Consider the following 13,716-nt stretch of genomic DNA (forward strand, 5'->3'; position numbering starts at 1 on the left):
TGAGCCCGGTAGATTCGCCAGTTGGCGACTGACTCTACGACGATTGCTGCTGCCTCCAGAGCACAGGCGCCAAGTTCTGTCTCCTCCCATCCCTTCCATTACCCCATTCCCACCATCGCATCACCTCCCGGCGCAAAAAAGGAGACAAAAAATGTGGTCTCCAACAATCAATTATTTCTGTTTGGCTCATACGGTAAAGCGACTCAAGGTATCTGGGACCAACCATTTTCCACGTGACTCGAACCGATACAGTGATAGCAGCATTACAACGCATGGTGCTAAAAAATGCACAACTATTACAATGGGAGACTCGATGCGAATTGCAGCAAAAATGCTTTTTTTACGGCTGAGGATCGGAGAAAAGACAGCAAATTAACATTTGAGCAGGCGCGATGCCTCTTTTGCTTCCAGTCATCGGCTCTGTCGGTGCCGTCTGAGGGTTTCAACACTTAGTCATAAACCTCCCTCCCTTTCTATTCTCTCTCTCTCTCAAATTTGTTAGAACAATGCAAGCTTGCTCATGATTCAGCTGGTGCCCTCTTGAGCTTTCGACAAAGCACAGCCCTCGAACCATGTTCATGAAAGAAACGAAAAAAAAAAAAAGAACGTTGCCAGAAACGCGATAACGCGTCCCACGGACAGCCGTGAGCAGGCTTTGGCAGGCTCATTTATGCGCGATTCTGGGCGCCCCAGTACGGTCCTTTGTACAACAGATGATATATTGTTTGCACGCATCCTTAGCGGTAGCATAGTGGCACCTCAGAACCGCGCTTTGTTCCCTTGCTTCTGGGGCACTTCACTGAAACGTCTCGGCTTCCACGATGGGACTCACCTGTGCGGATTCAGCAGCCCCTGCAAACTCCAGTGTTCTAGGAGAGGGAGGACGCGAAAAGTCGTCCGTGACCCAGATCAGAGACAAAATATTCATTGGGTTCATATCCTCCACGATAACCTCTTCCACGGAGCTTGAGACCTGCGCTCTAAGCCTGGTGGCTGTTGCCCGCCCTGCGGTGCCTCGCGAGTCGGTCGATCAGCACCCATGGCAGCCCTAGCGTTGACATACGCAAGCGTTTCCGTGGATGGCGACGGGTCACATCTGGACGAAGTGACAGGAGGAGCTAGGAGAAAACATTTATTTACGATGATATGATTTGGGAAGGGAGGTGCGTTTGGTTGTGGAGCTGAGTGGCAGACCCTATTCCAGGACGCCATTGGCCGCCGCCGCTGCCCGAGCTCTCTGGACCAGGACACGCTGGGCCTCCAGGTCCGAGTTGGACATGGCTGCCTCCCAGCCCTCCCTAGCTGGCTGTTCTATAGCTTTTATTTTTGTATTTTGCTGACAGGCCTACACCATGTGGTATAGATCAGCATATTGCCCGCAGAATTTGCACCTACCCGTGAATGTCGGGTCCACGTGTTTTAGTATGGCGGGATTTAAAAAACACACGGTTTGGAGCCGTCTAAGGTGGCACTCCTCAGATCTGTTGAGACCTTTGGCGGGTCTCGGGAGTGCCCTCCGGCAGAGGTGTAAATAATTTGTAATGTCCGCATAAGTTATGAACGGGATTGGTGTAGTTGACTCGGTAGAACCGGAGGATTGAGCCGAACCCCGGGAGAGGAACGCTCGGGCACCCGTGTGAGCAGTCTCGTTCCCCTCCATCCCCTGCTGACGGGGCGCCCATATAACCTGTTTTTTACTAGTAGCCGATTCTGAATTTTTCTTTGGGCCAATATATATTCTGCGGGCGACTGGTGCTATCCTACCACGCACGTAATTTCGGCAGGCCTGTTGCGAGTCCGACATTGTGTAGGCTGCGTCGCAGTGGGTGGCGGCCAGTGCAATCGCCCCTTCCTTCAACATTAGCGTGTCGTTAGTTTTTACTGAGAGCCCGTTTACCTGCCTTCATTCGTGCAAAACAGCACTGGTGCAGATGCCATCCTCGGTGGGATCCGCTGCATCCACGTAATATCTGCCTGTCTTACTGCCATAGTTAATTTGTATAAATTTTCCCCTGGCTTTACCCCTCCCCTGATTATACTCCCAATTCACATTTTTGGGGAGTGGTTAACCGTCAAAGTATTTTTGCACACTTTCGGGATGTCCACTCGGTTTTTTGTGGTGGGGAGAAGCCCTAGATTGAGGTCTCGAAGGACTTGCCTGCCGCTGCTAGTCACCGACAGCCTTGCAATTTGGCTTCTTCTGTGGGCTTCAATCAGCTCCCCTATTGTATTATAGATACCAAGTTGGAGCAGGCGCTCCGTAGACGCTCTGGCTGGGAGTTCTAGAGCCTTTTTTTTCACCGTCCGAATCATCAAGTGGAGCGTCCCACGGTCGCTCTTCCTCAACTTGAGGTAGGACGCCACGTACACCACACGACTAATGATTGATCAGTTTGTTTCTCAAGAAGTCCACCGTGCTTGCTGCATATCCTGCCAATCATCTTATTAATTTTTTCGCAGGTGGACTTTAATTTTTTTCAGGGTTGTGGCATTGTTACCCCGGATATCAATTTGTAATCTCAATACCCGAAGTGTGTTCCCCTCTGGTATCGGAATGCCGTTTACGTAAATGTGTATGTATTGTTCTGCGTCTTTATGCTTTGCAATGGGTGAAAAAGTTCTGATTTATTCGCAGCGCACTCTAGACCACATTCCCGAGCCTAGTTTTCAACTACCAAGGCGGCCTCTTGGAGGGCCTCCTCCATCTGCCCTAAGTTGCTCCGGGACGACTAGATGGTAACGTCGTCTGCATAGATGGCGTGGCGTACGCCATCCACAGCGTTGAACCTCTCTGGAAGGTCTATGAAGGCGACGTTATGGAGCAGCGGAGAAAGACCAGCTCCTTGAAGCGTTCCTTGATGGGTCCGAATTTTTCATTGCCCAATCTGATATAAGATTTCCGATTTTATAAGAAGTTTTTTATGTAGTTAAATGTTTTTTCGTCGCAATTGGTGGCGTTTAAATTTTTCAGAATTCTACTGTGTTTAATGTTGTCAAGGGCCCCCTTCCGATCCAGGGCCAAAAAAGCCCTGTCTCCTGAACTCCCGAAAGTGGGATCAATGACTTCCCTAGTGATTTGGAGCAGAACATCCTGCGCTGATAAATGTGGTCGGAAGCCGAACATAGAGGGCGGCAGCAGCTCGTGCTGTTCCAAATAATCGGACAGCCTTTGCCCCACTACCGTCTCCATGAGCTTACCGGCGCAGGACGTGAGAGAGTTTGGTCTTCAATTGTCTCTGTTTATCTTTTTGCCAGGCTTGGGGATGAACGTCACTATGGATGTTCTCCAGTCATTCGGTAGCACTCCCGAGTCCCAGCAATCATTAATGTTGGTCGTAAAATCTTGTAAAGTTTGATCAATGGGGTTGGCCAGAAGGCCGACTCTGGGCTTCAGGACACTATCAAGATTGTTGTTCTGGCCTGAAATCAAGATATGTGTCTGCGCGTACAGATTTCGTCATTCTCTTTTTAGCCACGTACGTCCCCATCCAATCCCTTCTAAACCAGTGCCTCCTTACTACAGATCCTGCATGATATAACGTACCGTAGCATAGAAAAAACTTTATTGAGATCAGATCAGGTGTCAGGAGGGCGGACTTACCGTCCATGCAGCGTCGCGCCCGTAGTACTGAGATCGTTTCACTGACGGGCTGTGCGGTGGCTCAAGCCTATTACACAAACTTCTAAACTTTCGTTTTAGCATTGTCGTCTACAAATATTAATAATCTACATGGCACGCTGTATATAGTTTTGAAATACTTCTATTGGTAGAAAATGCGCACATCTCTATTCAAGGAGTCTGTTAAATGGTAGTTTGGTCTCATGGACGCAAAGCGGCAATACGGTATCACCCATTTTCGGAAACGGCAATACAACATTTCTTTTTTAGTTTATGCCAACTCAAAAAAACTTACAGCGGCGCGCTTAAGTCGCCCGACATGTGGAAAATGCCAAGTGTGAGGCCTACAGGGTAGAATAATATAAGAAAACGATTCAATGGCATCGCCCTGTCCACGACTGTTAAGCCTAAATTTAAGTATGACTGAGCATAATGAGGTTTGATTGATTGATTGATTCAATGATTGAAACTTCATTTTCCAGTGATGAGGAGGCCCCCTACTTCTCGCTCTTGCACGCAGGACTGATGAACAGGGGCTGCGACCTCCGCTATTTAAGACTGACGAAGATACACTAGCTGGTTCTCAGCGTTCTCAGCCGCCAGGCGGATGATCCGTTCGTTGATGGTCAGCGGTGACCTCAGTTCGCAGCAGGGTCTCCCAGGTTTGTCTACTTTTACTATTGTCTCTAGCGCCCAGGTATCTAGGGCATTCCCCAATTATATGGTCAAGGGTCCTCCTTCTTTCCCAGGTTTTACATTTATCGTTTCTGTCATCTACCTGGGTGTGTAACAACAAGACGACGTTTGGAAGTTTCCGGCTGGTAATCACCGCCAGGCTACATTATTTAAGCTAGGATCGGATGGTAGCATCAGACGTCTTCCTAATGTATATTTTTTAACGATCTCTGCACGAGTTCGCAAGCGCTCGTCCATCTTCTGGCAGTCGGGCAGCTTCACGTTAGGCCGGAGGAAGAGATCTCGGTCTAAAGCGTGGGTCGCCTCGTTGCCGTGGGCTGACGTGCGTGCTAGCTGGGACCCAAATTAAGGTGATTTTGCGAACTCGCATAGAATGCATGCGGTTTCTTGCGAGACCCTGCAGCCTTTTCCGACACTCCAGATAGCAGTTTTGCTATCGCTAAGGGTCAAGATATAGGCTTGGCTCCGACGAAAGCTAGTGCTATTGCGTCTTTTCCAGTCGTGTCTATGTTCCTGCTCCTGATGGAGACGAAGGCGACTGGTGCACCGCGCGTCTGCCCTGGCGCGTGCACGTGGCTGTCTGCTGTGGCGACATTTGTGGCGAGCATCAGACCGTGCCGATTCCACGATGCTGCACGCTCGGCGGACCTCGCGCGGCGCAGATTCGTGCATGCGCGCGGGCGCAGCGGTAGTAGATATCATCGCACGCTATCATGTGGGCTAGTCACGTAGGGACCGATTCGCTCCCTTTTATTTGCTGTGACTGCTTCCAGGGTACTGTAAGGCCGCGGTGGCCTATTCTCTAATGTTTCACGCACACGCCGCAGAAAACTGCGATGGAAATTTCTACAAGCTTCGAGAACACGACGCGACCAATTACATAATCTCGGCCGCCGCTCTGCGCCTCCTCGCCCTCGTCGTCATGGGCTGAGTGACGCGTGCATTCCCCCGCACGGACCCGGCCATCCTCCTTGCTTCGCTCGGGAAGGCCGCGCGTGCTGACGACGTTCGAGAAAATTCCAGACCTCTCTAGGGAGCCAAGAGGGGGGAGGAGGCATAGCTTTGGCAGTGCTAAGCTGCTTTCCGTCCTCAGCGCCAAGAAGCTTCTACGCTGGCTATTTAAGAGCGCGCCGCGCAGTCATCGGCAGTTCTCGTTCTGAGGCTGGTCGTCGACGAAGACAGCGTAGCAGGCAGGCCCCGAATGAGAAGTCGTAAAAAGAGCGATATGCAAAGTCTGCAGTTATCGTTCGCCCAGTCTCTTTTGTAGTGTGTCGTCTCACTTCCTCGTGTAATAAGTGTTCTGTATCCTGTGCTTCGTGTTCTTGCTATATAAAGTTAATTTTCGCTTTGTTCCGTGAAGTGCTCTACTCGTCCTACGTCTCATTGTGTTTTTGTTCGTGAACTGCACGTCGCCTGCCAAATCGACGAGCACCTTGGAGAGGTGCGGAAAATTTGAAGAACGTAAAGAACCTGACGTTTACTGGCATTGCTCCGCGTTCCCTCCTTAGTTCTTTTTTTTTTCCTCCATGACTCGATTCATATTAACTTTGTTTCCCAGCTAGGGAACTGGGGATAAAGGCGAAAATTATGTCTGCCGAGAACTGTTTTCTTTTTCAACTTGTACATCTGACCAAGTAAAATCCTCACTCACTGCTTGTGCTCCATCGTCCTGACTCCTCATGGTTTCACTACAGCGAATCCTATATGCCCCCGAACCCCGATCACATATCAGTACGCAAGCAAGGCTGAAAACTTACGTCAGTCGCGTTGTTGAGGCCTCGTAATGTCCGCGAGGTCCTTCTCCGGCAATGCTGGGGAATCTTGGTGCTCCTACGCAGTGGTTACCCAGTGCGATGAAGTATTTGCTATTAGGTGTTCTTCAGCGTCTTTTCCGTCTGTTCCACTATTTTAAACGCGATCAACAACCAACTAAAGCCCACACGTCTCCTAGTATATAGCATAATTTTATGTTCATTTTTGCTACCCTTCAGTTTTGCGTACTGCCATATAAGTCCGATACACATCAGGAGCGAATCAGCATAAGGAGCCCATCCAGCCACTGTGTTGGCGGATTGTCATGACCACTGATCTCCCCCACACATGCGATATAATTGGTCCATCTCTGTTTTTTTAAAGGCATGCCTTTCACAACTAAGTTTTTGCACTTACCCAAGTGACGACTGCTTCTCTTCTATGCTTAACACCCCTTCTTCGTCTCCCCTATAAACTTAACTCTCTAAATTTCAGCTCCTACGAGAACCCCAGACCTGGTCATGACGTCGTTCCAAAATCCCTCGAGCAATACAGCCTCGCGTCGGTAATTATTTATACGGATGTAAGTTGGATGTATGCTATAACATGTGATAACGCCGTAGCCTTTGATACCATTCCAGTATTTTCACTTTAACAAAAGATTGAGAGCAGTTAGGGTCAACCAGCTAGAAGTTAGTGCTCACAGGAGGCAGCTAGTGCACAAAATATGAACCTGGGTTTGGGGAAGACTCGGCAGTAGAAAGGACCAGGTCACATTTTTCTAAGACTGTCACGCTACCCGCACTCTTGCCAAAATGTTACCGTAACATGCTGCGACTTCTTGGAATACATAGTTGCATATGGTGAACTTTCTCTTTTTGTGACTTCAGGTTATAACTGCACGTAAATGCCAGAGAGCAAAATAGACATGCAGCCCTTTTTAGAGGAATGAAAATCGTGCCGACATCGAGAACGATTTAAAGAAGTTATTTTATGTCTTCTGCACATACGACACAGACACATCACACATAATTTCCTCTTGACAAAAAAAAAAGAAACCTGTTTGGAAGTGTGCGGTGATGACCATACAATCACATTTTAATCTCGTGCCCGCGACTCGAGGATCTTAGGAAAATATATTTTACAGTATTTTATATTTAACACATTCCATTTAATCCTGCATTGCTTTAAGGCGAACAAGCAATAATCGATGTTTCTCTTGTCTGTACACTTCTTAACGAAGCCACTGTTTTAAATGAATATGAGCATCATAACGCTAGGCGCTTGGCGCTTCACATACATAATTTAACAGAGATTCTGGCGCATCTTAGCCAAAGTTGCTTTTGCACCAATTAAAACCATATAACCGAAAAAAGTGACATGCATGTGACTTCTAGCTTGTGGCTTTGCACATAACAATCCAATAGGGGCTTCTTTATAAAGTCTGTTGGACAAAGGTCGCACCCTTGGGGCCTTTCGCCCGTGTGAGTGAGAAGGTGTACATCCAGAGAGTACATGCTCGGAAAAGCAACGCTACAATATATGTACTTAAAGTGGCGCTCTCCTGTGTGGCTCGTCTGGGGGTTCTTGAAATCTCTGCTGATATGTGTGTCATACCCGTACTCATAGCACAAGAAGCGCCTTTTTTAAACACTCCAGGTGGTTTCTCTTCAAGTAAGCTACCCTGGCACTCTTTTCACAGAGCTCTTATTACAGCCCTCAGAGTTCAGTAGACCGGCTGCACACCGCGTGCTCTCACGACAGTCTTTCTCTGTCTGTGCACAGCATTTTTTGGTAAACACGCAAGGGCAAAACATTCGCCATAATGTCTAACAGGACGTCAGACTAGTTTAGGCACCTGCATATTATCTTGTCTTCAATGTTGAAACCAAAATCATGATTCAGCAAAGGTTTGTGACATTCTCGTGAAGTGATGCATGGCAGATTGATATGGGAAGATTCTCATTGAGACCTCAACTCATATGAAATCAAGTGTCCAAGAAGAAGATCTAGCAAATAAAGAATAGGTGGGAATATGTCCTATATTTTGCGAAGCTACCCGGAACTTTAGAGTCAGCATGGTAAATTCTCTATCGAGAGTTTTTGTGCAAGAAATCGGCGTCCCCCAGGGCGGCGTGCTGAGTGTTAACGACCTGCACATTAGTTTTCGTCCTTATAATTTGTATTATGCGAGCATCAGGTTCAGGTCACTATCGAACGTTTAGTAAAATGGGCCGACAAGAATGGTTTTACATTTAACGCTGAGAAAACCGCTTGTGTATATTTCTCACAGAAACGAGAAATGGTACCGAGGCTTTCCGTCTTTCTTGATAAGCAGGAACTAACAGTAATGAGAGAGCAGAAATTCTTAGGTGTTATCCTAGACGGCAAACTCACATTTGTTTCTCACGTTAAGCACATGAGCACTAAGAAGTTCATAAAAGCCATGAACGTTATAAAGATCCTGTCACAACTTTCCTGGCGCACCGATAAGAATAGTCTGATAAAACTCCATCGAAGTCTGGTTCTTTCAAGAATACTCCATGCATGCATAGTGTACCAATCCACAAGAGAATCAGTCTTAAGACTTCTAGACCCAGTGCATCACATGGGCCTTCACCTCTCTGCCGATGCTTTCAGAACCAGTCCGGTTCAAAGCATATATGTTGCAACCAATGTGCGGCGTCCAACCAAGCCGTGAACATACTTATCGATAAGTATGCTTGGAAAGTCAAATAACTTCGGGATCTCCCGTGTCGAAATTCACTGACTGAAACATCAGCACTGCGGCTGTACATTAGCAAACCACTTTACGAGCAGCGTTTCCTAACACGTGTGAGAAAGTTGGTGGAAGATATTTAATAGCATCTCGATGACTGCTCAACGAAGCACCAGTTAAATGGTCAACTCAATTGGTTGATGTGATCCGGTTCGCGTGACCAAGATTCCGAGAAGTCCGCCCCTGATAAGGGCCACATCAACACTGGTCTTAGCACTTGGAATGTCTCAAGCACTCCTGTTCGGGGAAAGGCTGCTACTTCCACACTGGTCGCAGTTCTTAGATTGACATGAGGACTCCCGTTCGGCGAAACGCTGCACGCTTCGGCGTCCGCCGACAATCCGTACGATTGCCTTATGGTCCCCTCGGCGAGCGCCAGGTGAGGTAATCATGAATGAGTGGCTACCCGAAATGGTTGGCAACCCGGTAAGGTGAGCGACCGCAGCAGCGCGTGTTGATGATGTGGCTTGGACATGTTGCCGAATCAGCTAGTGGCGATGGCTGCTGCTCGCCGGACTGGCTCGGTTACTGTCGTCGGTGGCTGGAGCCTCGGCTGGAACCCCCGTTCATATCGGCAGAAGATACTGAATTGCATCTCAATGACTGCTCAACGAAGCACCAGTTTCGTGGTTAACTCAACTAATTGAATGCGATAAATCGCGTTTGGCCATTCGCAAAAGGAACAGCCATAGTTATCCAAAGGAACAGCCGACGTTATCCAACAAAATTTTATGTCTCTTCAAAAAAAAAAAATACAAGTGTGTAGAGATCAACACTGATGGCTCGTAAAACCCAAACTCTGTTGCTTGTGCTATTGTTTGGAAGGCGTTCCCGGCAACCAAAAGTATAAACAAGGATGCAACAATCTTCACAGCTGAGATGGTAGCTATCCTCATGGCTGTAGAAAAGAGTTTAGAAAACAAAATAGCAAAATCTGTCATACACACTGATTTGCTTAGTGGTGTCTAAGCAATCTCGGTTGCACGGAGAAGCATGAATGTCAAATTTTAACATGCTACTAAAACACCTAATGGGGGACATTGAATCGAGGTCTGCAAATAGCATTTTTTTGGGTCTCTAGCCGCTGTGGAATGCGTCGAAATGAAGGTGCCGACAAGGCGGCAGGGTCTACATCAAAACAGGTGGGACCGACAGATATGATCTATATTTATTTTAAAGATTAACAACTACCGCAGACTAATTCAAATGTGGGAGGTTGAATGGGATATAGAGCGTGATAACAAAGCTGCATTCCATGAAGCCTCGGGTAGAAGCCTGGAAGGAACAGATGGAAAACCGCTTCGTAAAGTGGTGATAACAAGATTCGGCCATACTCACCGCACCAACTCGTATCCAGTCAATGCAACCCTCGCCCTCTGTGCGATAAATGTAGGCAGCACGACTCTGTCGTGCATACATTCATCGACTGCACCCGCTGTGAGGGAACGAAGGGCTTCTTTTCCAGAACTACACAAGCAGGGCATTCTGCTTCGTCCGAAACTCTTGCTAGCAACCAATTCATTATTTTTTGTGATGCGAACGCCTAATGTTTTAAAGAAAATTCATTTGCTACAATCCGTATCTTTTAAGTGAAGTGACAGAGACCGTAATTTTATGCTATTTACACATACTGTTATAAAAATGTTTACGCCGTAGGCTCTTTATGATAAGCCTATATATGTTACAGCCTGTTCGACACCTTGTACGTTAGTTTAAAGGGTTTCTTGCCATAAACAAGGGGGCTCCGTAACCAAGCACGGTGAGAATTTCTCCATCCTCTTGCTCATGGCAAACCCTGAACTTTCTTCAGTTTATACAATTACATTTTTCTTCACCGGGGGATATCATCGTTTCAAGTCATAAGGCTTCCGATAATATTTTCATCGATTAGCAGTGGACTAATTCATTTTATTTTTATTCACAGCCTCTCATGACTTAGGCCTTTCACATACTACAGCCCAGTATGTCTCTGGCGCTCTATGGTCTCAGGTGCCTTTCTGCCAAAAAACATTACTAAACGTCATCATCACCTTATTTCCATGTTGACCCACAATGCGGCCATTCGCGAGTATGCAATACGTACCATCGGCTATGCTTACGATGCCACTGGAGGGACAAAGACAACCTCATCCTCAAATACGTTTGCTCATACCTCTCCTGTCAATGTCGCCAGCCCAATCCTCATTGTTCTGCTGGCAAGCTGCAGCCTTTACCTTGCCCACCTCGCCCCTTTGATTGCGTCGGTAATGATTTATACGGACCAATCCTGTACACGGCTGCTCGAAACCTTTGGGTCATGGTCGCTTCTGACCACCTGACGAGGCATGCATAAACCACTGTCCTTCCACCTGCCACAGCGTCAAATGTAACTTTATTCATTTTGCAGCGATTCATCCTTCGCCACGGTGCACTTCGTGAAGTACTTAGTGACAGAGGACCTGTCATTTTATCTGACGTTGTTAAACCTCTTCCCAACAAGTGCGAGATAATTCATCGAACCAGCACCGCCTATCATCCGAAGAATAAACGGACTCTCCGAACGCATTAACCGTACTATTGGCGACATGTTTTCTCTCAAACGCATGCTCAACTACGGTGCGGCCGGAGCTCTGGTAGACAAAAGGACTCCTGTTCTTTTGTGAGTCTTCCAGGTGAATATGTGTAACCTTTCAATATCCACGGAAGTGCCGGAGAGGCGGGATCACCCAAAAGCATAAAAGGGATTGCATGTCTATGGAAAATCACTCCTGTCAGCAGCAGCTCATCCGTTGTTCTGTAGACATATCATGAGGGCTGTTGCGTCATGGCCACTTTCAGGCACGTTGCATGCGACATTTCTGAATCTGAAAGTGTTCAAGAAATTGAACTTTGAACACGGTCGCGATCATAAGGCTTGGAACTGCAGATTACTTGGGATGAATTTCTTGTAATGTGATGCATGGCAGAGTGATATTGGAAGATTCTCATTGAGACCTCAGCCGATATGAAACCAAGTGTCCAAGAGGAAGCGAACTTGTCCACACCTACAAACGAGAAAAAAAAAGAGGAAAATCAATCAAGAGTTACTGCGTTACTGTCTCCTTCCTCTGCCGTCATCAGCGCGATGATTCTCCCTATTTAACGATGAACATGAATTCACCCAACTTACATGTTTATAGAAATGTGTTGTCAAGGTTATGCACATTGATTTTACAAGGGCGGCTGCAGAGTTCGCCAAGTTGGATGTTTGCTATAACATGTGCTAACGCCGTAGCCTTTGATACCATACCAGTATTTTCACTTCAAAACAAGATGGAGAGCAGTTAGGGTCAACCAGCTAGAAGTTAGTGCTCACAGGAGGCAGCTAGTGCACAAAATATGAACTTGGGTTTTGGGAAGACTCGGCAGTAGAAAGGACCAGGTCGCATTTTTCTAAGGCTGTCACGCTACCCGCACTCTTGCCAAAAATGTTACCATAACATGCTGCAACTTCTTTGAATACTTGGTGAAATATGGTGAACTTTCTCTTTTTGCGACTTCAGGTTATAACTGCATGTAAATGCCAGAGAGCAAAATAGACATGCAGCCCTTTTTTGGGGAATGGAAATCATGCCTTCATCGAGAACGATTTAAAGAAGTTATTTTATGTCTTCTGCACATAGGACACACACACATCACACATAATTTCCTCTTGACAAAAAAAAAAAGAAACCTGTTTGGAAGTGTGCTGTGATGACCATACAATCACATTTTAATCTCATGTTCGCGACTTGAGGATCTTAGGAAAATATATTTTACAGTATTTTAAAATTAGCACATTCCAGTTCATCCTGCATTGTTTTAGGCGAACAAGCAATAATCGATGTTTCTCTTGTCTGTACACTTCTTAAAGAAGCCAGTTTTAAATGAATATGAACATCATACCTCTAGGCGCTTCTCATAAATAATTTAACATAGTGTCTGGCGCATCATAGCCAAAGTTGCTTTTGCACCAATTAATCCCACATAACCGAAAAACGTGACATACATATGACTTCTTGCTTATGGCTTTGCACATGATAATCCAATAGGGGCTTCTTTATAAAGATCGTTGGACAAAGATCGCACCCTTGGGGCCTTTCGCCCGTGTGAGTGAAAAGGTGTACATCCAGAGAGTGCATGCTCGAAAAATCAACGCTACAATATATGTACTTAAAGGGGTGCTCTCCTGTGGCTCGTCTGGGGGTTCTTGAAATTGCTGCAGATATGTGTGTCATACTCACAGCACAAGAAGCGCCTTTTTTAATTACTCCAGATGGTTTCTCTTCAAGTGAGCTGCCCTGGCACTCTTTTCACAGAGCCCTTTTCCCAGCCCTAGGAGTTCAATAGACCGGCTGCACACCGCGTGCTCTCACGATAGTCTTTCTCTGTGTGTGCACAACATTTTTTGGTAAACACGGAAGGACGAAACATTCCCCATAAAGTCTAACAGGGCGTCAGACTAGTTTAGGCACCTGCATATTATCCTGTCTTCAAACTTGATACCAAAATCATGATTCAGCATAAGGTTTGTGATATTCTCGTGAAGTGATGCACGACAGATTGATATGGGAAGATTCTCATTGAGACCTCAACTGATATGAAACCAAGTGTCCAACAGGAAGCCAACTTCTCCACACCATCAAAAGAGAAAAAAAATAGGAAAATCAATCAAGAGTTACTGCGTTACTGTCTCATTCCTTTGCCGACATCAACGCGATGATTACCTCTATTTTAGTATTAACATGAATTTACTCAACTTACCATGTTAGTAGAATTGTCTTGCCAAGGTTAATCTCTTTGATTTTACAAAGGCGGCTGCGGAGTTTACAAAGTTGTATGTATGCTATAATATGTGCACACGCCGTATCCT

The sequence above is a fragment of the Amblyomma maculatum genome, chromosome 7 (genome assembly GCF_055883805.1).
Source record: "Amblyomma maculatum isolate TAMU_Amacu chromosome 7, ASM5588380v1, whole genome shotgun sequence".
Taxonomy (NCBI): Eukaryota; Metazoa; Arthropoda; class Arachnida; order Ixodida; family Ixodidae; genus Amblyomma; species Amblyomma maculatum.